Here is a 25,880-nt window from a genome sequence, read left to right as displayed (position 1 = left end):
GCCGCCGCCGCCGCCGCCGCCGAGCACTTCCGGGTCACGCGCCGGCGGCTGGGGCGTGGCGCCCGCCTCCCTCCCGAGCTGAGGCGGACTGGTTGGTCCCCGACGTTTCGCTGGTAGCCGGGGTTCTGAGCGTCCGCGGAGATGCTGCAGATTCCTTTGCAAAGTTACTTGAGGTCGCTGTTTTACACATTTTATTCTAATTTCTGGTTCACTCGGGGCCGAAGAGGGAGGGGTCCTAAAGTCCCTCCTCCGGAGCCAGAGTCGGCGTGAAGCCCCCACCCCCACCCCGGCCCGGCCGGCCGCTCTCACGTGTTGTGGGAACCGACTTTCCGGGGCTTCTGCAGAAAGTTTAACTGAAGTGCGGGTCCTCCGGAGCGGTGGGCCCCTGGGCGTGTGGAGAGCCTCTTCGCGGGTGCAGGGATGGCGCGGCCCTCCGACGCCGGCCGCGAGGGAGCCCAGTGGGACCGTGTCCGCGACCTCCTCTGTACCCGCGTGCCACTTTCGGTCTCTCGGCGGACATTTAAAATAATAATAATCATATTAATAATAATTTTTTTAAAAAACTTAATGTATTAGAAGAAGACGAGAAAGGAAAGAAAAGTTGTTTCCCAGGCTATGGGAGACGTACAGAAATTTTTAAATGGATTTTCTGTGAGCGTACTTCACTTTGTCCATCACTTGATGTGCTTTGAAGGTTGCGGGTCAGTTTCGGAGGCAGAGATCCAAGACCCTGACAGAGTTTGCTCTTGATAGCCGTGAACCTCGCTACAACTGTTTTTTTTTGTTTTGTTTTGTTTTGTTGTAAGAAAAGCTGGCTTCCCAGTTCATTTGGATTTTGCAGTGCCTTCTGTCAGATGTCCCTTCCCCCTTCTGTGATAGAGAAATCTGGGTGCTTTGGGTTCAGTTCTCTTTACTCCTTGAGATCTAGCTTTTAAACACTTTTTAAAAGCAAGTTCATGGTCTGTTTAATGCGAAATAAGGTGGAGCGTTTGAAGGACGGTTGGTGATTGTGGATGTAAAAACCATGCACTTGTTGCAAAATTCATAAAGCATCGAATGAGAACTATGAGTGAGCCACATTCAGGGGACAGTACTCCCCGTGGGTATTGATAGAGGAGAGAACGTTAGGGGTTGAAGCCAATGGCCAAGGGAGAATTCCGGAGCCGATTCTATTAAAGCCCGGGGGCAGGACCCATGGGCAGAAAGAGGTGCAGTGGGGCCAGGAGAAGTGGCCTGTTACATACATTCAAGTTGAGAGGGGGTTAGGGATAGCCTAAGTCCCTAAGGAATCTTGGAAACGAGGTTTCCAGGATGTTGTTGGGGCTAGCTATTGTTGGGACATGGTCGCTTATTACTGTCTAATAAAACTTTCGTCATGAGACCCTTCAAATGTATGTTGGTGGGCCATATGCTTGGAGGGTGATTGCCAATACGTATTTTGGGGGTTTAGAGATAAAGGAAATTTCTGGGGCGCCTGGGTGGCTCAGTGGGTTAAGCCGCTGCCTTCGGCTCAGGTCATGATCTCAGAGTCCTGGGATCGAGTCCCGCATCGGGCTCTCTGCTTGGCAGGGAGCCTGCTTCCCTCTCTCTCTCTCTCTGCCTGCCTCTCCATCTACTTGTGATTTCTCTCTGTCAAATAAATAAATAAAATCTTTAAAAAAAAAAAAAGAGATAAAGGAAATTTCTAAAGGAATTTTTATATGTTAAAGTAGAGTATCCTGGGGTGGGGGGGTGGGGGGTTGTCAGGCTAGGATTGCCTTTTTTTTTTTTTTTTTTTTAAGATTTTGTTTATTTATTTGACAGAGGCAGAGATCACAAGTAGGCAGAGAGGCAGGCAGAGAGAGAGGAGGAAGCGGGAAGCAGTCTCCCCTCTGAGCAGAGCACCTGGTGTGGGGCTCAATCCCAGTAACCCTGAGACCATGACCTGAGCTGAAGGCAGAGGCAAAACCCACTGAGCCACCCAGGTGCCCCTAGGATTGCCTTTGCCTTTAGCAAACTATTAATATCAAGGCAATTGAGTTCCCGGAGGAATGTCACTCTGCCTGTTTCAAGGCATTGTCACAATTAAATAATTTTTCTTCTGCCTTTGTTTCCAACATCAGTATGTTGATAAAAGTTAGACCTGCTGTCAGGACATTAGCCTTCTGGTTTTAAAAGAAATGAGCTAGAAGTTTCATGAAATTGTGTAAAAGCAAGATGGGACAGGTTTGAATTAGTAAAATCAAAAAAACCTTAAGCTCTTGACAAGTTCTCAAATGAGGCAGTGAAGTGAGTGAATGTGTGTTTAGAGTCCAAGGCCAAGCCTTACTTCAAATACCCTAGTTACTCTTAAGAATGTGATGTCAGTTCTTAAATGGTTTGGGTTACATATGATAAGTCTTCCTCTTCGTTTAAAGCCTTGCATCCTATCCTAATAAAGGTAGCAAATAACTCCTGACTTCTAGGGGCAACATACAAAAAAATACAATTTTTTTCAAAGACTTTATCTTAAAAATTGGTAAGATTTTAAAATCTTAAAATATATTTACAGGGATAAAACCCCAAACTTTATCCTTCAATCCTGAAATAAAATTGGTGATCAAAGAAGATAATTCCTCTGTATGGTTCTGTTTATGCCTTCCACCTACACATACCTCAATGCACATACTCCTTTGTACTCATTTGAAAGACATGAATTATATATCTCGTGTTTCTTCTAAGAGTTCACAAATGTTTTTACTCAATTATTAAGGAGCTACTATGTTTACAACTCAAATTTTTTAGAATTGGGGCATATTAGAACTGTGATCTAACCCCCTAAATTTGCAGATAAGGAAGTAGGTTCAAAGAAGTTCAGTATTGAAATTCATGAGACTTAATTATGATATGTATATGAGAATAGGATATGATAAATTTAGCATGATTTGTTGAAGGAATCAAAGATTTTCATTCAGGGATCTGCAAAATAATGAAATATTGTAAATAGCTTAAGTGCCCAATGTTGGGAATTTAGTAAATTACAGTAAATCTGTAAGTTGAAATACTATTTAGTCACTTAAAAGCACATTAAAACTGGAAGAATATATACCAAATTCTTAATGGGAGATTTATTTATAGGAGAATTTTACTTTCTAACACAACAAATTATAATTTTCATAATTTAAAAAGAATTTTTTAAGTATATGTTAATAAAAACAAAGATCTATTTGTTAGTTAGCTAACAAATATATATACTTATATTTTTTAGAGATGTATTGAATTTTTTAAAAGATTTTATTTATTTAATTTATGCAGAGAGAGTGCACAAGCAGGGGAAGGCAGAGGGAGAAGGAGAAGCAGGCTCTTCATTGAGCAGGGAGCCAGATGTGGGACTTAATCCCAGGACCCTGGGATCATGGCCTGAGCTGAAGGCAGATGCTTAATGGTCTGAGCCACCCAGGCGCCCAGAGATGTATGATTTTTAAGTGACTTTAAGTGACCTCTAATGTATCTGTGAAAATATTTCGACAGTCTCCCCTTCCTCCCCACTCATGCTTTTCATATTATAGACGACTATTCGATGGTGGGGAAAAGGTAGATATGTAATGACAAAAAGAAATACCAAAACAGCATACAAGACAACCCTAATTATATATATAAAACAAATTATATGTAATATCAATGTAATCACATATACATCTATATAATAGACCAGGAGGATATAAAATGAAATGTTAATAGTTGTATCTGTATGATAGAATTACTAGAGATAATTAAGACCTATATATATTCTATATGTTCTTCTGGGTATTCCAAACTTTCTATAACAAAAAACCTAATATATATGCTGATGGCCTTGCTAGGAAAGAAGACAAGATTATTTTTTTTTAAGATTTTATTTATTTATTTGACAGAGAGCACAAGTAGGCAGAGAGGCAGGCAGAGAGAGATAGAGGAAGAAGCAGGCTCCCTGCTGAGCAGAGAGCCCGATGTGGGGCTCGATCCCAGGACCCTGGGATCATAACCTGAACTGAAGGCAGAGGCTTTAACCCACTGAGCCACCCAGGTGCGCTGCCAAGGTGATTTTAATGACAAACCTAGTAATTACTTTTGTGAAGAACCATGGAGAAACTTACAATGTTTCCAATTACATTCTGTTATTCTACTTAGATCACTATGATGTGTTGTTTATTTACTCCATTTATTTGAAGTCCATTTCCCATGGTAATGTTACATAAAATAGAGTGTAAATAGTATTAGCTATTATTACAAAAACAATAAACTTCTTTCCACTAAGAAAAAGTGTTCAATTTTAAATGCTTCATAATATTACCATTGTAACTATATAGTTATAATATGCCAAACTTCAATTTTATCACTATCATAAAATTTAAAATCCAAGAACTTATTAACAAATAGCAGAGAAATAATGCTTGTCAAAAAGCTACACTACCAATGTGTTTTTATGAATTCTTAAAAGTTCACAGAAGTAGTAATCATTTTTAAAGTTTTTATTATATTAAATACCACTTCAAAAAATGGAATAGAAATTAAGAAATGAATTTTAAATAACATGTGCATTAAACTTAGGAGAGTTTTGGTATACCCTTTACCTTACTGTATGGGTTTATTTTTCCCCAAAACAAAACTTCATAGACAATCAAGTACTACTTTTTTAAAAGTTACAAAACCATGAATACAAATGCCATCTATTCTTACACTTAATTGTTATTGCTAGCCCTTCATTATTCTAATTGTTGAGATAAACAGGAGAAGATGCATATGATCTCATCTTTAAACTATGAAGCACTATATAAATTATGACTTCTGTGGATAAAGAAAGACTCATTATGAGTAATGAGTAAAACAATAGTAAACCAAGACTAACTGCATACTATCAATATGAAAATCTAAAACAGTTTAAAGAAAATTATACTGCGATTGTAGTCTCCTAGTTAAAAAGTGATTTTTTTTAATCTGACAAGTTTGATAATTGTTATCAAGATGCTAATCATGAAGATGACTTTAAATGACCAGTTAACGCTGATGTTAGAATCCCTGAGGATACAGAAGGGTACTAGTTGCATAATAAGGTTTTTGTTGCTGAGTAAGTGATATTTTTCTTGACATTTGATCGTTTGAAAATGTCATCCTTTTGCTTTGCCCTCTTCTTCCTTCCTACCACAGAGGCCCAAAAGACCTATGATGTAATCTTCAGAAAAGAACAGAAGAAAACGTCTGAGAGAAACACAGAGAAAAAGAGCCAGTCATGGAACTCCATGTGGAAACAGCTGGGGAGATAGGTATGCTTCCATGCTGCCATGAATGTTTCTCATGTATTGAAGATGTCAAATTGTTGTAGGAATTTTCTTGGTAATATGCCTTCCATTGGATGATGAAATGAAAGAAGTTCCCAATTATGAATACATTCTTAGGGCTCTTTTCTGCTTTACATTTTATTTATATCTTAATATAAATATTTTAACAATAAAAACCATAGAGTTAGGTTAAAAAATCATAACTAAACATTTAGAAAGTTAGAAAAGTTTCATTTTGACTACAGAAGAGGTTGAGTCTGAGACTTCTTCAGTAATTGCCTAAAAGTAAGACAAAGCTGTACCTCCCTTTCTTTCATTTTACTTTAGTTAATTTTTCAGCTCAGAAATTTTATCACAAAAATTTACATTATTTCTCCTTTTTGTCCTGTTTGCATGTTTTAAGGCAGTGGTGGGACTCATCAAAATTAATGTTAGGTCAAAATCACCCATAGGAAATGCTGAGCCTTCTTTGTTAAATATTGAATTATGCTCTAACTTACAGTACAACATTTATAGAGAAGTAGATTCCCATAGTCTAAGTTTTAAGAAAATCCCCAATTTGTCCTGACTTTAAGCACTTTAATTTCTATGGTAGGTCTCCCAAATCACCATCAGTGTACAAAAAGGATAGTGTGAAAGATGGAATACTGGGTTTATAGAAGAAGGCCAAATACCGCTCTTGAGAAGATGAGAGTCCAAGCGTTGTACTAATTTATTCCATGAACTTTAGTGTTACAGTGTATAAGACATTGTGCCAACTGTAGGATATACAATGGTGAAGAATGCAGATATCATTCTTGCCTTCTTGTGGGACTTACAGTGTGATGGAAGAGATACACAGTATTCAAATAAACAGACAATATGTAGCAGCAGATTGTAACACATGGCACAGAAAGGAAAAGGAAAGTACCGTGATAGACGATAACAGTGTGGAGGTAAGGGCAGAGCTTTAGACAGGGTGGTCGGGAAGTCCGTTGTGGGTGGTGACATTTAAGCTGAGACATGAAAGATGAGAAGGAACCAGCCCTAAGAAAAGCTGGAAAAGAGCCTCACCAGCAGTGGAAACAATGTGTGTGAAGGTTCTAAGAAAGGAGCCTACATGGCATGTATCAGGAATTGAAGGAAGGCAAACTAGTAACTTTTACTGACCTGACAGTGTTAGTAAAGTGATTTCAATCTTGCTGTTACCAGAATGTCATCTATGAGCATGATTGCGTAGCTCCAGTTTTTCTCCCTTTCTATATCCTTTGTGTTTTTATTGCACTACACTGTGCAGTTCATCACAACAGCTCATGTTGCATGGCTGTCTGGGATCCCATGGGTCAGGTGTTTAGTCTTGAGAGCCCAGCAGCAAGCCTAGAACTATTTCTCAAAAGGGTAATCTTTATCAGTGGAAGAGGAATAGGCTTTCCCCCCTAAACTCTAAGGGTATTGCCATGGTTTTTCCCCCTACCATTGGGTCTTCTTGGTCATGTGGCCCAAGATCAGCTTGCCTGGAAGCTCTGGGCCCCATTAAAAACTATGGGTTACTCAGTAAATTACTCAAACTAGAACATTCAAATAGAGGATTTATTGCCTCCTGAATCCAAAGTGACCCATATGTCTCTTTCTCAGCGGTGGAGTGTACAACGTGAAACAACTTGGCCTTCACTTTGGTGAAAAAAATTTTGTGATGTGCCCCCAGATGGCTGAAATCTTATCAACTTCATTATGATAGCAGTCCCCTGAATGTTTTAAGGGTTTATTTTCCATTCTCTGTCATATATGTTTTTACCAAAGACTGTAGAACATTTACTACTCACTAATCATGAAGTCAAATACCTCAGAGGAAAGAAAGACTAAGACTATCATTGTATATTCATAGACTCTTGTATTTTTTTTTCTTGTTGCATATCTCAGATGTAATTAACGGTTGTCTTACTGATTCAGTATCTTTATCCTACAGAATATCAACTTCACAAGGGCTAGAATCCTGTTTATCCTGTGTGGTGCAGTACCCCTGTACCTTACCTTGCATATAGTGGGGCTCTCCATCAGTACTTAAATGAATGAATAGAAGGATGGGGAGAGTAGGAGAGGATGGAATAGCCGACACAGAGTACTGATGCAATAAAGTGGTGGAGGAAGTCATGTAGGAATTTAATCAGAGGCTTATTCACGAGAAAACTTGAGGCCATATATTTTTTAAAGATTTTATTTGTTTATTTGACAGAGAGAGAGAGATCACAAGTACGTAGAGAGGCAGGCGGGGTGGGGTGGGTTGTGGGGAAAGCAGGCTCCCCGCTGAGCAGAGAGCCTGATGCAGGGCTGGATCCCAGGACCCTGAGATCATGACCTGAGCCAAAGGCAGAGGCTTAACCCGCTGAGCCACCCAGGCACCCCTTAAGGCCATATTTTTGCGGTTGAAATTTCTCTGAAAGGTCACAAGGAACCATTAAAGGGGTTTATGGTTCTTTGATGACATCCACTCATTCTTCAAGAATGCTTTCCTTACTTTATACTTGGTTTAGTTATCCATACATATGAAAATTAGCACACTTATTTGTACATACACATCAGTGAGAGAATCCATTTTATTTTTAAATTTATTTTCCTAGCACCTGGCATATTACCCGACCATAATAAGCCCTTCAACATTTTTTAAATGATTAAAGGCCCAGTTAAAGTGCTGCTTCTGCTATGAAGCTTTCTTTGATCACCCAGCCAGAAATGCTCTCCTATATTCTTAAACTCAACTCCATTGTACTTTGTGTAGTCTTTGCTTTTCTATATTGCCTTGTTTTATGGGATTGTCAACTTCATATCCGAACAACATAGTACAATTACTTACATGAAGCAGACATTAAATATATATTTATTGAATGGAGAGAAGAAAATATGTTTGCTCTTTTACTGTTAATGTTATGGGTAGCAAAAGAAAATCATAACTCTTAAAATTTACCATTCAATTGTTGTAATTTCAATAGATTTATTTTATTCTATTATGTTATTTTCACAAATTGTGTGGGTATGGATGGACTTTTGAAAAGAAAAGACTTTTGGAAAAAGTTATAAATATGTAAAGCTTTTCTAAAAACCATTTTTAACAGATACCAGATTTTTTTTTTTTTTTTGACAAATACCAGAAAGTTAATATAGTTACAAGGTACAGCCATCACCACTGTGTGATCCACAACATTTTCCTCATCCCCTACCAAATCAGGTTCTGGTGTTAGGTTTTCACTTCAGATTCTGTGGGGTGTTTTTGTTTGTTTATTTTCTTTTTTTTTTTTAGCATGCCATGTAATCTTTTACTGAAAACTGGACATGGTCTAGGGATAATTGAAACAGAGGGAAATAGGCCTTAAGTGAGAGATTTTATGTTAATATGGTTAGGAGCTGGGCTGTATGTCATGTTACGGCTGTAGTTGCCAAGGATTCAGTTTCCTCAGGTGTACTTTTATTTCTTCTCCCCTGGTGTCTTAGGTTTCCCTAAGAATTCCTTCTTAAATAGAATCTGTGTCTTCCCACTCTTGCATTTATAACCCACTGTTATCATACTGGAGTCCTGTTGATGTAGTGCTAAGCTGTCATGGGAGAGGAATTATTTCATAATTCTATGAATGATCCTCAGGCATTTAGTGGACCAGAGTCCTTGGGGTGTAAGTTTCAGAAGTACTCCTTAGGTTTTTGCGTTTTTCCTGTTAGGTTAAATGGGAGAGGGGCTGGAGTTGGCTAACTGCCCTTTCCTAGGTGATACAAGGGTCTAGTAACATCATTTTACCTGGAGCACTGGGCTTTACTACAGAGAATGCTTTGGGTATATTTAAAAATGGTTACTGGGCGCCTGGGTGGCTCAGTGGGTTAAGCCGCTGCCTTTGGCTCAGGTCATGATCTCAGGGTCCTGGGATCGAGTCCCGCATCGGGCTCTCTGCTCAGCAGGGAGCCTGCTTCCTCCTTTCTCTCTCTCTGCCTACTTGTGATGTCTCTCTGTCAAATAAATAAATAAATAATCTTTTAAAAATAAATAAATAAAACTAAAAATGGTTACTTAACCCCTCCCTGTGACTAAAATGAGCAGGTATTTTGGGGGTCATTATCATGAGAATTTGGTAGGGTTCCTTGAGGTAAAATTCATTTGGGTTCTCCTAAGATTGGGTCCTCAAGGAGTTTCTTAGTCACACTTAGCTTCCCAACCATTTGTCAAGTTTATCACTGAAGTATTCATAGCAGATTAAGACTCCAGCATCTTTTGCTCCAGGTAAGCTGATCTCAGCTGTGCTTCTCTGTGTTTGACGGTCTATCAGATTTCTGGGTGACAGTCTGCCCTGTGATCTTAATTCTCTGATGGGTCTAAGAAAAGGCATTTGGTTTCAATTTGTTCATCTTCCATCTTGTTGTAAAGATGGGAGTGATGACTTCCAAGCTCTTTTGTTGGAACTGAAACCAGAAGTCTTCCAAACTTCTTTTTAAAGTGCTAAATAGGATGTATTTTAGACTTTGTGAAGCTGTAAGGTCTTTGTTCCAGTTATTAAGCACTATTGTTGTAGCTTGAAAGTAGCCATAGACAATAGACAAATGAATGGGAATCTGTGTATTGTTTTGCTGTTATTTTACCTATTTCTGCTCTAATCTTTACTTCCTTCTGGTTATTTTGATTTAAATTTCTCCACTTTTTATAATTTCTTAACATGTAAGTTTAGGTTATTGATGAGCTTTTTTATATAATTAACATATATTAATTAATAATTAATTAATAATATATAAATATATTTAATATATTGGCATTTATGCTATGTGTTTTCCTCTAAGCACTGTTTCCCCTAAGTTTTTAGCATTCATCTCAGGGTATTTTCTAATTTCCCTTTTCTTTGAACTGTTGATTATTTAAGAGTGTGTTGTTTAACTTCTTCATATTTGTGGACTTCTCTAGTTTCTGCTACTTATGCTTTATCTCATTACATTCAGTAACATTCTGTTACTGATGTCTTGTTACAGAGAACATGCTTTATATGATTTTCATATTATTAACTTTATTGAGACCTCTTTTGTGGTGTAATATAATGATCTATTATGGAGAATGTTCCTTGTATTCTTGAGAAAAATATGTATTGTGCGGCTGTTAGGTAGAGTGTTCTATAGGTATCTATTGGTCCAGTTGACTTGTAGTGTTAATTCAAGTGTTTTGTTTATTTGTTGATCCTCTTTCTAGTCATTCTTTTTAAATTTTTTTAAGATTTTATTTTTTAAATAGTCTTTCCACTCAACCTGGGTCTCAAACTTAAAACACCAAGCTCATGAATCACATGCTCCATTGACTGAGTCAGCCAGGCACCCCTCTGGTTCTTCTCTTAATTATTTAAAGTGGGATGTTGGGGATGCCAGGGTGGTGCAGTCGGTTAAGCATCCAGCTCTTGGTTTCAGCTCAGCTGGTAATCTCAGGGTCCTGAGATTGAGCCCTGTGCCAGACTCTGTGCTTAGCTTAGAGAATGCTTGAGATTCTGTCTCCCTTTCCCTCTGCTCCTCCCTGATATACATGCATTCTCTCTATAAAATAAATCTTTAAAAAAAATAAAATGGGATGTTGAATTCTTCAACTATTATTGTCATTTTCTTTTAATTCTTTCAGTTTTTGCCCCATGTATTTTGGGGCTTTGTTGATAGGTGCATATATGTTTATAATTGTTATATCTTTTTGATGGGTCAGTCCTTTTATCATTGTAAAATATCTTTGTCTCTAGTAACAAATTTTGTCTTAAAGTCTGTTTTTTCTTGACATTAGTATAGCCACTCTAGTTCTCTTTTCCACACCATTTGTGTCATGTGTCATGTATCATTTCCCATCCTTTTCCTTTCAAGTTATTTATGTCTTTGAATCTAGAGTGTGTGTCTTGTATATAGACAGTATAGAATTGGGTTGTGTTTTTTTAAAATAAAATCCGTTCTTCCAGTCTCTACCCTTTAGTTGGTGATAATAGTTTACATTAATGTAATTACTGATAAAGAATGATTTGTATCTGCATTTTTATATTTTTTTCTATGTCTTACATCCTTTTATTCCCCTGTTCCTCCATTATTGCCTTCTTTTGTATTAAATAGATATGATTTGCCTTTTAATTAGCTATCTTTTTTTAGTGTATTTGTGTTTTGAGTTTTATTTTTGTTGAGTTTCTTAGGGATTAAAATTAAAATCTTGCCTTATAACAATATAATTCAAAGTAAAAACAATTATAGTAGGGTACAAAAACTTTGCTTTTATATATTTTCACTCCTCCTTCCTTCTTTGTGCTGTTGCTATCATAGATATTTTATCTCTATATATTGTATGCCCATCAACACTGATTATAATCATTCCTTTATGCAGTTTTTTTTAAAGTCAGATAGGAGATATTTAAAAAAGAGTTCCAAATTTAAAATATATTTATACTGAATTTACATTTTCCTATACTGTTTTTACATTCAGTTGTCTTTACTGCTGCTCTTTATTTCTTCATGTGGATTTGAGTTACTGTCTAGTGTCTTTTCCTTTCAACCTAAAAGGACTCCCTTTAATATATCTTGTATGGCAGGTCTGCTTGTGACAAATTGTTTTTATAAAACAACATTGCTTCAACATTGCAAAACATTGCTTCAAATACCTTATAACAGCGTATTCCTAATTCTTTCCTCCTGTCCCATTTACCATTTCTGTTATTCATTTCACTTACCTAAACATAATAATCATCTAATATACTGTTGCTATTATTTTATTGAACAAACTGTTAATCTGTTAGATCAATTAATAAGAAAGAGAAAAGATTTTACTCTCATTTATGACTTTTCCAAGTCTGCTACTTTATGTAGATCTGAATTTCTGACCTGAGTCATTTTTCTTCTCTCTGAAGAACTTCTTTTACCTTGACAAATTCCCTCAATATATGTTTATCTAAGAAAGTCTACTTTTTCACTTTTGAAGGATACTTTGACTGAACACAGAATTCTAGATTGGTGGTGTTGTCCCCGTCCTCCCTCACCCTCCGCCAACACTAAATATTTCACTCTACTCTTATCTTTCTTGCATGGTTTCTGAAGAGTAGTCTCATATAATTCATATCCTTGCTTCTCTACAGGTAGGGTGGGTCTTGTCCTCGGGCTTCTTCTTTGTTTGTTTTTTTCTTTCTTTCATTCTTTTTTTTTTTTTTTTTTTAAGATTCTTATTTATTTATTTGACAGAGAGACAAAGCGAGAGAGAGAGAGAACACAAGCAGGGGGAGTGGGAGAGGGAGAAGCAGGCTTCCTGCTGAGCAGGGAGCCTAATGTGGGGCTCCATCCCAGGATGCTGGGATCATGGCCTGAGCCAAAGGTAGACATTTAACCTCTGAGCCACCCAGGTGCCCTTGTCCTCTGGCTTCTTTCAGGACGTAGTCATTGTCTTTGATTTTCTACAGTTTGAATATGATATACCAAGATATAGATTTTTTTTTTTTTTAATTTATCTTGCTTAGTGTTCTCTGAGCCTCCTGGATCTGTGGCTTGCTGTCATTAATTTTGAAAAAATTTTGGCCATCATTACTTCAAACCTATCTTCTGTTGTTCCTTTCACTCTTTCTTCCCTTTCTGATATTCCCATTATGTGAATGTTATATTTTTTATAATTGTCTTGCAGATCTACTATAACAGTCCAACATTTTACAATGTCAAATAAAAAAAAAAAAAACGAACGCTTTTTCTCATGAATAAGGGAAATCAAATGCTAGATTCAGGAACCTCAGTTCAACTTCTTGTGTTTATCCATTCATTGTTTCATTCATTCAACATGTATTTTTATTGACTATCTACTTTATGTTAGTCCTCTGAGTGGCTTTATTTAATGTCATAGCCTTGTATGCATTATGTTCCCTTGATTATTTCTCAGCAGTGACAACTTCATCACTTTGGTGATGAGTGGGGAATTAATAATTCCATCTTTCATTGTTCATTTCCAGGACTTAACAGAAACCATTTGGATGAAAAAACATTTAAAAGTCTGCAATGGCATTTTCAGCTTTCACGTTGAAGGAGATAGATGTAGAATTGATGATTTTGCTACTTATTATTTTTGCATTTTGCTTTTGAAGGAGAAGTGACTATGTGGTCATCAAAATCCATCAACAAGTAAAAAATAAGAAGGACTATGCATCCAATGCAGGTTACATACAGTTTTGGTTATGATGAAGAAATCCAGTGAAGGTGAAATATGTTTGCATATTCTAATGATGTACCATTAAAAGAACCAGTTTAAAAGAAGAATATGAACCACCACAGATGGCTTAATTTTACCCCTTGAACATAGTTCTTTATGCCATATGGAGAATCATGCACGAAAAAGCAGCTCAGTCTTCAGTCTGGAAGAGTCCTAGCAAAGGGGAAGTCTTAATAGGAACAATATGTATTAGTAAAGAATACAAACACAGAATTGCTAAATATTTTGACTTACATTTTTGGCTCCATATTGCAACACTGATAAAGCTCTTATTATCTGTGAATATCCCTCCATTCTGAGGGGTTAAGGAATAGTATGCCTAAGGATGGTTCTCCCTATGGCCAGGAAAAGGTAGATTACCTTTTTAGTGTTGCATTTATTTATTTTATTTATTTTTAAATTTTTTAAAGGTTTTTTTAATTTATTTGACAGACAGAGATCATAAGTAGGCAGAGAGGCAAGCAGAGAAAGAGAAGAGGGAGGAAGCAGATTCCCTGATGAGCAGAGAGCCCGATGCAGGGCTCGATCCCAGGGCCCTGAGATCATGACCTGAGCCGAAGGCAAAGGCTTAACCCACTGAGCCACCCAGGTGCAACTAGCGTTGCATTTTAAAAACATTTGCATTTTAAACGTTGCATTTTAAAAACAACAACAACAAAAGCTGTACACATTCTAGAATATCTTGCTTTATGTAATAGAATATCTCTGAAAAGGTTGTACTTAACTTAGCTTTTACATGATGGAAAACATCTTAAATATACTGTGGGAGAACTGAAAACAACCTGTAATGAGCCCTTTTGTAGTCTACGGAATTACTAATCATGTTTTTTTTTCCTGTGGGCTTTATTTTTTTTAACTTCTAGAAGAAAATATAGGAAAAAAGCTCATTGACATTGGTCTTGGCAATGCTTTTTCTCAGTATGACGCCCAAAGCACAAGTAACAAAAGCAAAAATGAACTAGTAGGACTAAAAAGGCAACAATGAACACAATGAAAAGACGACTTACAGAACGGGACAAGATATTTGTAGACCACAAATTGGATAAGGGATTAATATCTAAAATATATAAGGAATTCATACAATATAATAGCAAAACAAAACAATTTTTAAAATGGGCAAAGGGCCTGAATAGATATTTTTCCAAAAGAAGATATTCAGTGGGTGCATGAAAAGGTACTGAGCTTCACTAATAGGGAAATGCAAATCAAAACCACAAAGAGATATCACTCTCATCTATTAGAAAGGCTGTGATTAAAAAGACGACATAAGTGTGAAGAGGATGTAAAGAAAAGGGGACTCTTGCACACTGTTGTTGGAAGGTAAATTTGTACAGCCACTATGAAAACAGGATGGAGGTTCCTCCAAAAATTCAAAATAAAACTCCTATATGACCCAGCAATTCCATTTCTGAGTATATATCCAAAGGAAGTGAAACCACTTTCTCAAAGAGACATCTGTACCCCTATGTTTATTGCAGCATTATTTACAATAGTCAAAACATGGAAACAACCTAAATGTCCACTGACGGATGAATGAATAAAATATGGCATATATATATATATGGAACATCCTAGAAACAGAATAGATTGGTGGTTGCTAGGAGTGGGGGAAATGGGTGAAGGCAGCCAAAGGGTATAGACTTTCAGTTCTAAGATACGTAAGTTCTGGAGAGGTAACACAAAGCATGCATGGTGACTATAGTTAAATTTGAGAGTAGATTTTAAAAGTCATTACACACACACACACCCACACAAATTGTAACTATATAAGGTAATGAAGATGTTAACTTTATCATAGTAATCATTTTATGATATATACAAATAATTATATTGTATACCTCAAACTTACCCAATATTATATGTGAATTGTGTCTCAATAAAGCCAGAAAAAATATATATAAAAGCACACAAAGCAAACAAAAACAAAGGCTACTATATACTCCACTTCCATCGTCAGGCTTATTCCCTATAAGTATCAATTTTAGACTGTTGATACCCTCCTCCTATAAGAATGATTCCTCATATATATCACCTTCATTTCTGGCTTTTCTTCCTGATATATTATAGTGTTTTTACATCTTTTTTTTTTTTAAAGATTATTTATTTGACAGAGATCACAAGTAGGCAGGTATGCAGGCAGGGGCAGGGGAGCAAACTCCCAGCTGAGCAGAGAGCCCAATGGGGATCTCGATCCCAGAACCCTGAGATCATGACCTGAGGCAAAGGCAGAGGCTTAACCCACTGAGCCACACAGGCGCCCCATGTTTTTATGTATTTTAATGTCAGGTTTTTCCTCCTCCCTCTTTTCTCTCTCCAAACGTACAATACACATTAAACGTCTGAAAAGATTCATGTACTCCAAAATATTTCTGGGTAGTGTAGGGTAGATAATTAGTTTTTTGCCTTTTCTCTGTGTTCTCTAATATTTCAATAATGTTTAGGTATTATATAATTGAACATGATTACATTGAAATGTCAAGGATATTGATGGAAACATTTGAAAAGTTATTTTCAATACTTGCCTTCTGTATTGGGCAGAATTCTTAGCATATTTCCCCTTTTCTTGATGATGATTACACAGGTCATACCTCCAGGCCAAGCCTCCTGCTAACCTGTACACAGCTTCCAAAGTGATTTTTCTAGTACACAAAAATGGCTGGCAATTCTATGCTTAACAGCTTTCAGTTACACTTCATCACCCACTTAAGAGAAATCCAGATTCTTGCTCATGACTGAAGGCTTCCTGTAGCCTGACGCAACCTACCATTTCTGGACTTAATTCCCAACATTAGACTGTGCCAGGATTGCAAAGAGGGTTGAGAAGTGGATCTTATAACCTTGAGGCGTTCATGGATTGTGAACTGGTGCTTAGCTTCGTAGCTGTTAATGGTCTGGTTAGTGCATAAAGCCAGAGCCACCATGACATTTCAGAATCCCAAGTAATTATGTCCAGTGAACAAACATGATTTGGTCAAAATAGGGAAGCCTTCAATTGCCCTGGGAAGAGGCAGTAGCTGTTTGGAAAATAAGAAGAGGGGCCTCTGCTGGTCGTAATACCACTTCCACCTCTGCAGGCGGTGTGATGAGTAATTATAACTCATGTCGTGTGGGGTTTTTGAGTCTACACAGGCTTTTATGCAAAAATACCATCTCTAACCCATCTATTTTATTTAGTCCTCAAAACTGCTTGCTGAAATCTTACTGGTAACTTCAACTCACATGTAAGGAATGAAACCCAAAGAAATGAAATTGCTGCTTCAAGATTACACAGCATATCTGAGTCAGACCTCACTCTGCCTCTGAATTCTGTGATCACCATGGATAGAACCTTAAGGTTTTACTCTCTGATCCAAGATCAAGGGAGTAGATATAAGAAAGATTCCAGGTTCTAGAACTGGGTCTTTCCTGGGCCACCATGAAGCAGCCTCTTAGAACTATCTGTGCTCCTTATTATGACAACCACAGCAAGGGATTGCTACTGTGTTTACCTTGTACCTAGCACTGTGCTAAATGCTTTACATATATTACTACATTTAATCTTGGCAACCATATGAAGTGGCTGCTTTATATTTCTCCATTATCTGAATGAGAAAAGTATGGCTTAGCCAAGTAGCTTAACCCAAAGCCACACAATGAGTTCGTGGCAGAGCCGAACCTGAACCCAGGTCAGCTTCTTGACAGAGCCCATGTTCTTCTGTTGAGCTTCACAATCCACTGCATGCCTTCGTCTAACAAAATGGTTAGAAGTCAGTTTTTTTAGTCTGGGATAGCCATTTCTAGGATTTTGGATGTCACACATCGGTTTTTTACAGGGGCCCTCCTCTTCTCTTTTTAGCTCAAAGCCATACTGATTAAATGAAACAGTATGATAACAACTTGTTTCTTCTGTGATTCTCCTCATTTCCTCAACCTTATCTTCTTTGCACTCAAATATTAGCAATCTACTGAAATTGTTTTAAATCTGTTATCATTTAGCTTTAGTATAAAATCCTAGGGAATGACTTTATAGTAAAAAGAGCAGCAGAGTAGAAACAATGCCAAAATAAAAATCTGAAAATCTGATTTCCAGTTCTAATTCTGCCCCTTGCTAGCTACCTTTGCTCGGTCAAGCCTTTTCAACTGATTTGAGGTATCTGTTAACGTTCAGTAGTCAGTGACAATGTCCTGTGTGCCTCCCCTTACAGAACACATGGAAGATTAAACCAGTCTAAGTCAATAATTCAGTAAAAACCAATAAGACAGCCCTAAACACCTGTGTCCTGAATTCTCTCACTTTTAAATTAATTTCTAAGAAACCCCTCAGAGTAATGTGTAAGAATATTTTAAGAACTTCATTGGTTTGTCTCTGGAAAATTAAGCCTAATTGATTTTTGATTTTCAGGTTTTGATTTCAAATAGAGGATAGGTTTTCTTTAAATAGCAGCAATGTACCAATCTCTTTATATAAAAAGTGGATATTTAAGACATACTTAGGGAAATGATTCTTGAACATCTTTCCCTTCCCTTCAGTCTATGAATTGTAATTGTGACTGTTAAGTAGGTGTATACTCTTTAGCTGTTATGAGAGCCTTTGTTCCTGATTTCAGTACCAATACACATTTTGAGAAAAAGCCACGAATATTTTCCTTCTTCAGTCTCCCCCACAGTTCTTTATTTCAGTTCTAAATAGTATCCATGTTTCTTGCCATGACAGATTATACCTAGAATCACTTTGAACTTGCCGAGAGCAAGCAGAAAATTAGTGAAATGGAGCTGACCCCTTGCTTCTGAATGATTGAACCAACACAACGTTCACCTTTCCTGATAAGTACTTTTGCCCTAGGCCTCAATTTTTTCTTCCTGATTCTGATTTTTCTCCTACTTCTCATGGGCTGGGAGAATTTCTTTACATGTTGGCCTGAAATCTTGATTTGGTGGTTATTGCTTTGGATGTAGTACCTGTGAGTGAGCATAATATCATCCATCGGGAGCAAATGTGAGAGAGAAGAACACCATCAGTAGGACAGTGTCCTGCATGAAAGACCTCATTTATCTTGTCAATTTTAATGCACTGCCCCAGTAATTGTCTTGTTGGTATTTAAAGATTTTCATTAGCTAAGTATATAATTATATACATAAATAAAGTCTGACAGTTACTATAAAATCAAAAGGCTTACATCCTTAGAAAAAATGAGTGGACATACCTGGTCTCAGATTGGGAGGTCTTTCTAATCATGTCACCCAAAACAGAAAACATAAATAAATAAGACTGACTAGATTATAGATCTATAATTACTACATTAAGTTTGAAAAACAAAGGAAAAGACTTGGGAATTTATATGACACATAATCAATATTTTTAGTATATAAATAGCTCATGTATCAATAAACAGATGTTGAACAACCCGATAATTGTCCAAGGAACATGTTAGGTGTTATTGTTCAAAGGGAAATATTTTTTTAAAGGAAGGAAAAGTATTGCTCCGTTAGTGTAATAAAATGTATTTAATTAATAACTGAAATTGAAATGTTGGAAAGTGAGTAAAGATGGGGAGAGATTGAAGCACACTTATTGTTGGAGTTCAAATTAATGAATCCGATGGCCCAACCAGAATAAACTGTGTATGTACCATGCTCAATGGCATCAGATATTCCTTAAATTAATGGTATAGAAAACCTATAAGAAAATAAGTCAAAGAGTAACTGGAACTGAAACTAGGGGTAATCCAACTTGTTCTACCTTAACGGAAGGTCTGGAGACAAGTTTGGGAGATCTGGAGCACAGACTATAATATGAAATTACAACAGGGTGGTCTTGGGTTGTCAGTAAAATATAAGAATCTTCTTGGGAGCTGCAGCCCTATGGATTCTCCTGCTAATGTTGCTGTGGTTAGTGCAAATAATGAGTGTTTTGTGGATTCATATTGTCCCCCGTCCTACTGAGTAGTCACTGTGCTTGGATGAAACTTAGGCAGTTGGTATCATAGAGTGAATTCTCCTAAAGAGGTGGGTTTTGTAACCTAATTTGAGATGTAATGATGTCAGCCTGTCAGCCTTTCCTTTTCCTTTCTTCTTCTTTCTTCTTTTCTTTTTTTCCCCTGCCACCAAGAAGGGTTGAGACTTCCCAAAGGAGTTAAAAAGGTAGCAGAACATAGAGAAAATGTTAATGCAGTTTAGTAGTCAAATAAATGCATTGTTAATTAATAGCTTTTTATCAAATTGTCAAAGAGTTTTTAAATTTTAATATTCAGTATTCTCAGATACTATTAATTGCCTACGAAGAGCCACCCCAGTTAACTTCTTCCTTACTGGCAGAATGCTCATGCTTACTCTAGGGTAAAATCCAGACTGGTTTAAGACTTAGCTGTCACTATTACTCTTCCTGGTAGTTCCATGCTCCTTATCAGTGACTTGTTTAGGAGAGGGCACGTCACCCATTTCCCAGCCAATGAGACCTGAAGGCAGCCTCCTATAGGGCTTCTGGGAGAGATTTCCTCATTCTAGGAGGGGGACACCAGGGGATATGATTCATTTCTGCCTCTGGTTATGGTCTTGTTGGGATGTTTATCTTAGAGCTGCTTCAGATGTTTTGTGATCCTGAAGGGAGTCAGCCTGAGGGCAAATTCGAAGAATGACATTATTAAGACATTTCATCAATAATCCTGAAATCTGCTCTTCCATTGGTCCTTTGTTAAATGAGATATTTTCCCATATTAACTAGTTTCCATTAGGCTTTCTTTTCCTTTTGACAGAATGAAAGCTGATATATATACCATATGAACATATGAACTTCAGTTCACTGCGATGGAGAATCAATTCGTTCAGTATTTTCACAGGAAAATTTCATGAAACATATAAAAAGATTTTGATCTAGAAAAGCCACTTTAGTAAGAAGTTAAATGATTATATATCAGTTTCGAGTTTATATATGGTAATACTGCTTATAATAGTGAAAAATGGTAGAAGCTGAATTTCCAGTGACACAACAATTAAATAGATTTTAGACTAAACAATGCCATACTCCTTTTTCATCAAATTAAAAAGTATTTAAAAATCAAGTAACTCCTTGGCTTACTGTAAATGTGCATATGAGAAAATCTGTTACCACAAAGAAAATATTGTTTTAGTTGATTATGAATATATCTTCCATTTATTTATTCATGAAACAGTGTTTTGAGGGTAAACAATAGGTAAACCTAGGCATTCTGCTAGGTGCTAGAGGTACAGTGGGTCAGTGCAAAATAAGTTATTGGACTCACAGAGATTACCTTCTAGAGAAGGCAATGACCGAGGAGACAAAGTTGTTTTGATTTTCTAGCAAAGGGTGAAAACCAGGGTTGTGTGATGGGCAGTAAATGGGTTGATGATTGAAGCCATCATTAGGAAGGTAGTCGGGGTGGCTCTTTCTGAAGTGTGACATGATGGATGAAAAATGCTGCCCATGCCAAAAAATGAGAAGAATGATCAAGGGGTAGATCAGCAAAAACAACAGTTCTAGTGTGAAAAAGAACTCAATATGGAAGTAGAAACAATGCCAGTGTGATCGGTGCAGTGTATTGGGGATTGGATAAAATAGTACCAATGGTGTTGGAGAGGTAGACAGGATCCCACTCATGAGTAAAGGCCTGTAAGCCACATAAGGAGTTGTGATTTTATTCTAAGAGTCATAGAATGCCATTAAATTATTTTAATTTGGAAAATGACATCATGTGACTATCGTCCCCTACCTGTTGTGTGCAGAATGGACTGTAGGAACAGAAACAAAAATTAAGAATCTATAGTCATGGGATGCCTGGTGGCTCAGTTGGTTAAGTGTTTGCCTTTGGCTCAGTTCATGATCTCAGGGTCCTGGGACTGAGTCCCAGCGCTATGGGCTTCCTGCTCAGTGGGAAGCCTGCTTCCCTCTCTCTCTGCCTGAGGCTCCCCCTGCTTATGCATGTTTGCTTGCTTGTTGCTTGCATATGTTTTGGAGGTTGAATAGGTTTTTCTAATGACTGTATGTTGGTGGTAGCAGCTATGAAAGAAATAACAAAACAAGTGTAAATCTCAAAACAGGCCATTAAATATGTAAGTCTGGTGTTCAGGGATAAAGCCTAGGCTGAACATTGTATCCAAAAGATGGTACAAAACACTGATTTACTTTTCTCATTTAATCACCTACCACTCTACTTAGAGTCATTCCCAGATGAACACACAAGGATCAATTTTCATTTTTCTCATTGTTACCCCCTCTCCCACCCTAGCCCCCAGGCTTTTTTTTTTTTTTTTTTTTAAACACAGCTTTTTCCTCCAGGGTGTCTGATCTATCCTGGAAAGGCTGGCAGTCACATTCTTCAGATTGGGATGCACTATGGTAAAATGTGAGTAAGACAAACATACCTGTCTTTTAGCAAAACTCTGGAGCATTATTGTGTTAACAGTTGGCAAGAGGAAGAAAGTCAAGAAGGGACAAAGAGGGGGAAAATGACCTCTTTAAGTATAATATTCATACAAAGAGCATATAGAAAAATGAACACATTCCTGCACTGCTAGAGGGAGTATAAATTCTTGCAACCTTTCTAGAGAGCTCTTTTATTTTTTTTTTTAAGATTTTATTTATTTATTTGACAGAGAGAGAGAGAGACCACAAGTAGGCAGAGAAGCAGGCAAAGAGAGGGGGAAGCAGGCGCCCTGCTGAGCAGTGAGCCCCATGTGGGGCTTGATCCCAGGACCTGAGATCATGAGCTGAGCCAAAGGTAGAGGCTTAGCCCACTGAGCCACCCAGGTGCCCCTCTACAGAGCTCCCTGTTACAAAGATCAAAAGTCATAAAGATGTGTTTAGCTTTTTGATACTTAAATTCAATTTCTACATTTTTTTTCATGTGGAAATCATTGTCCATGCAGGAAAAGATTTAGTTAAGGATGTTAGTGGTAGCATTCCTTATAATAATGTAAAATAGGAAAGAGTGAATTATTAACAGTAGGAGACATCATGTGGACTACCCAAACGTTAAAACATTCTCCTGTCATTAACTTTTACATTGTGGAGTGTTTAATGATGTAGAAAAATGTTAACATACTATTGAGTAAAGAAAGTTATGAAATGGTATATATGTTGTGATTGCGTGACAATATCAACATGATTGGAAATCTCTATACTGAAATATTAATAGTGATGTTGGTATTAATCGTGACTTCCCTTCTTTCCTCCTCCTCTCTTTCCTTCCTTTCATCCCTCTCCTGTCTTCCTTCTTTTTTTCTCTCGTTTTCTACAGTGCATGTAGATATAAGATAGAAAAATCTTGAGGTTAAAAAAAGAATTACTGCTACTTAAAGGATGTATCATAGATTGACAGATTGGGAACTCTGTTGTCGATGTGGTGACATGAATATTAGCAACCGTGATTAATACCAAAGAGGGAATTGGCAATGCAGAGAGGGAATTAGACATTCATATTTAGCAAATGATTGTTTTACCTAATGTTCCCTCTGAAAATATTTGTTGACATACTTAGGTCTCAAATGATTGAAAATGGACGTCTGGACTGTGTCAAGTTTCTACTTAAGAGTTAAATGTGATTGTGGTCCTTGTGCAGTGGGAATGAAGAACAACATTCAGATGGGGATACCTTGGGAGCTCAGAGGAGTCTACACAGATTTGCTTGTCCCCTTAGTTCATGAGAACTCAGAAATAAATGGTATCGAAAAGGCTTCCCTGAGGGCAAAGGTGTTTGCTTCAGTTTTTCCTTCCATTAATCCCTCTGCTTGTAGAAGCCGTATCTGCATTTGAAGTTAGATGTAAACCATATGGCGTATTTCGGAGGCCCGGGAGATGCACAGCATTGCTCTCTATGTTCATGCCTTCTTGCCTTTATTATGCTACTCTCTCCACATGTATTCCCTTTCTCCCCTAAATGGTACCCGGCCTTAGGTTAAGAAATAATACCATAAGCAGACATTCATTTATAAATTCTAGCCTGGGACAGAATACAGGAATCTTTTTATATTCACTTCCAAAATATGTAAATCTTACCTACCCAGTGTGGGGTGTGCATGACCATTGTTTTGGCCAAGTCAGTTGTACGCTCAGACTGAGGCAAAGACCAGACACATGCTCCATGGATGGATCAAGCAGGGTTTAATTATCTCAAGGATGTAAAAGGAAGTTAGCACAGTCATGATACGTATCACAGAGGTTAGCAACATCAGGCCAGATGGAGATTCCAGCTTCTGAAATTCTCATCACTGGGCAGGTAGTTACAGATGATAAGACCCAAGTGAGAATCATATCAGTCTTTCTGGAGAGTTAATAGTCTTTCTCTTTATATCTAGCACTAAACACCTAAGACTGGATAAGTTCTCTCAGTAAAGTAGCCTGGGGATGTGCTGGGGACCACTTCTTTGACACCAGAAGCACCTTCTTTAACTTTATAGTGGAAATAAGCAAAGGCCAACCAAATGAGAACAAGCAAAGGCTATTTATTCAGAGCTTCTACAGCAGGGGGGCCAGCTACTGTCACTTGGATTTTGGCAGATACTCAAAGGCAGGCAGAAGGTTGGAAAAAAGATAAAGCTTCAGGTATGCCCTGATTGATAACTGTAGACATGAGGAAGTTGTAAGCAGGCTGGGGACAAATATTAGGAAAACTGTCTGTCATTAATCAAAGCCTGGTCATTTGGGGCCAATTGTTACTATGGCTATTGTCTGGCTTCCTGGACCCATCACTAGAGATAGCAGTCAGACTTCCTGCAGGTCTAACTTATAGCAGCCTGGCTTCCTGGATTGGTTGATTTCCAATTTCAGCCTTCTGTTGCAAGCCGTAGGTCAGAGTTCTGTTTTTATATGTGTTCTGGGCTCTGTTATTTGTATACTCAACCTCTCAATACAACACTGAATATAATATAGGAGGCATTTCAACACAATACAGTAAACTGAAGCATGAATAGTCCCCATTCATCATTCTTGGTGCAGGCAGCCTGCTGCATCCTGATGCAAGTATATTCTTAAACTGAGTACTGGAGAGCCAGGAGAGGGGTCACTTTCCCAGAAGCCTCTGGGAGTCATGCTAACAAATCCTTAGGTCGGCTATAAAGCTCACCCTGAAATTGGAAAAATAATATGGGCAGGAAATGGAAGGCAGATTGAAATGATGACTGGCTTTTCTCACAAAATAACTCATGGCCATCGTGGCCACACACCTTAATGTAACCACTGTGTGAACCTTTGAAACAGCTTTTCATTATTCTGTCTTGGATTAAGTAATTTAAGACTGTGCCATCCCGATTAAGCCATCATGGTGCCATAATGGTAAGTCAGGCAACTTGCTGAAGGACTTGATGATGATATATCTGGATAATTAAATTGCCCTTGGACAGGATGCCACTTGCAGGCATTCAGGACTCCTTGTGGGAATTGTGCAGGTACTGCTATACCCCTGCCATGGGAGTTTAGATAAGAAGAAAGCAAAAGACACTGAAAAGTAAATGAACCAACCATTCTCCCTTGGGTTTCGTTTGAACAGGAATAGAGACTGATTGTTAGTGACTAAACTGATTTTTATACATTCATTTCAAAATGTAGCACTTCAGTGGTTCTCAACAATGAGTAGTAAGTAATAATAAGGAAATTCTCACAGTGCTTTGTTACCATTCTTTTAGAAACGTTTTTTACTTGCATTCCTAGAGGCCATATTGTTTAAACTCCCCCTGAACCCCCGCTGCCTGAGCTGTTGTGCGAATCCCATGTTTCAAGTAATTTCAAGTGAGATTGAAAAATAAACTAATTTCAATTCCGTCTAATTAAATAAGCATTTGTTGACGGCATACCTTGTTCTCGGCACTGTCATCTCACATGATGTCAAAAGATGACATTCCATTCCAGATTCTGAAAAACAAATTTAAAAATATGTTAGAAAAGCATTATAAAAACCACTAAAATTGAAAATACAATATATACTTTTGGGACACCCACTGGAAAAAAATTGAATGAATACTTTTGAAGTCAATAGGAATTATAGCAAATAAAGCATAGTCCATAGAGTAGATAGAAATGAAAGGAAAGCAAGAAACCATTGACAAGAAAGAAAAACAGTGTAACTAGACAAAAACTAAGTTATGACAACCAAAGAAAATGGCTTACTTCTTTTTTGAAAAACAAAGATTGGAGCACCTGGGTGACTCCGTCAGTCAAGCATCTGACTCTCGATTTCAGGGTTGTGATCTCAGAGTCCTGAGATGAAGCTCTGTGTCTGGGTCTACACTCAGTGCAGAGTCTGTTTGAGATTCTCTCTCCTTTGCCCCTCCTGTTTATGCACATCCTCTCTCTCTTTCTAAAATAAATAAATAAATCTTTAAAAAAAAGAAAAAAAACAAAGATTAACTATATTCTATCTCTAAATGAATGTCTCCTAAATAATGCTAGATGGCTAAGAATCAAAACATAAGCC

General features: G+C 37.5%; 1 long non-coding RNA gene across 1 annotated transcript; it reads left to right on the top strand.

The window, feature by feature from the left end:
* The first annotated feature begins 37 nt into the window (after positions 1-37).
* Positions 38-18,275, top strand: LOC131812679 (uncharacterized). Its single transcript, XR_009346439.1, has 3 exons — positions 38-173; positions 5,146-5,261; positions 18,170-18,275. It is a non-coding gene; the product is annotated as an uncharacterized LOC131812679 (long non-coding RNA).
* The last annotated feature ends 7,605 nt before the right edge of the window (positions 18,276-25,880 follow it).

The sequence above is a fragment of the Mustela lutreola genome, chromosome 12 (genome assembly GCF_030435805.1).
Source record: "Mustela lutreola isolate mMusLut2 chromosome 12, mMusLut2.pri, whole genome shotgun sequence".
Lineage (NCBI taxonomy): Eukaryota > Metazoa > Chordata > Mammalia > Carnivora > Mustelidae > Mustela > Mustela lutreola.
Note: the sequence above shows the minus strand (reverse complement) of the source record. Positions and strands in the feature narration are given on the sequence as shown.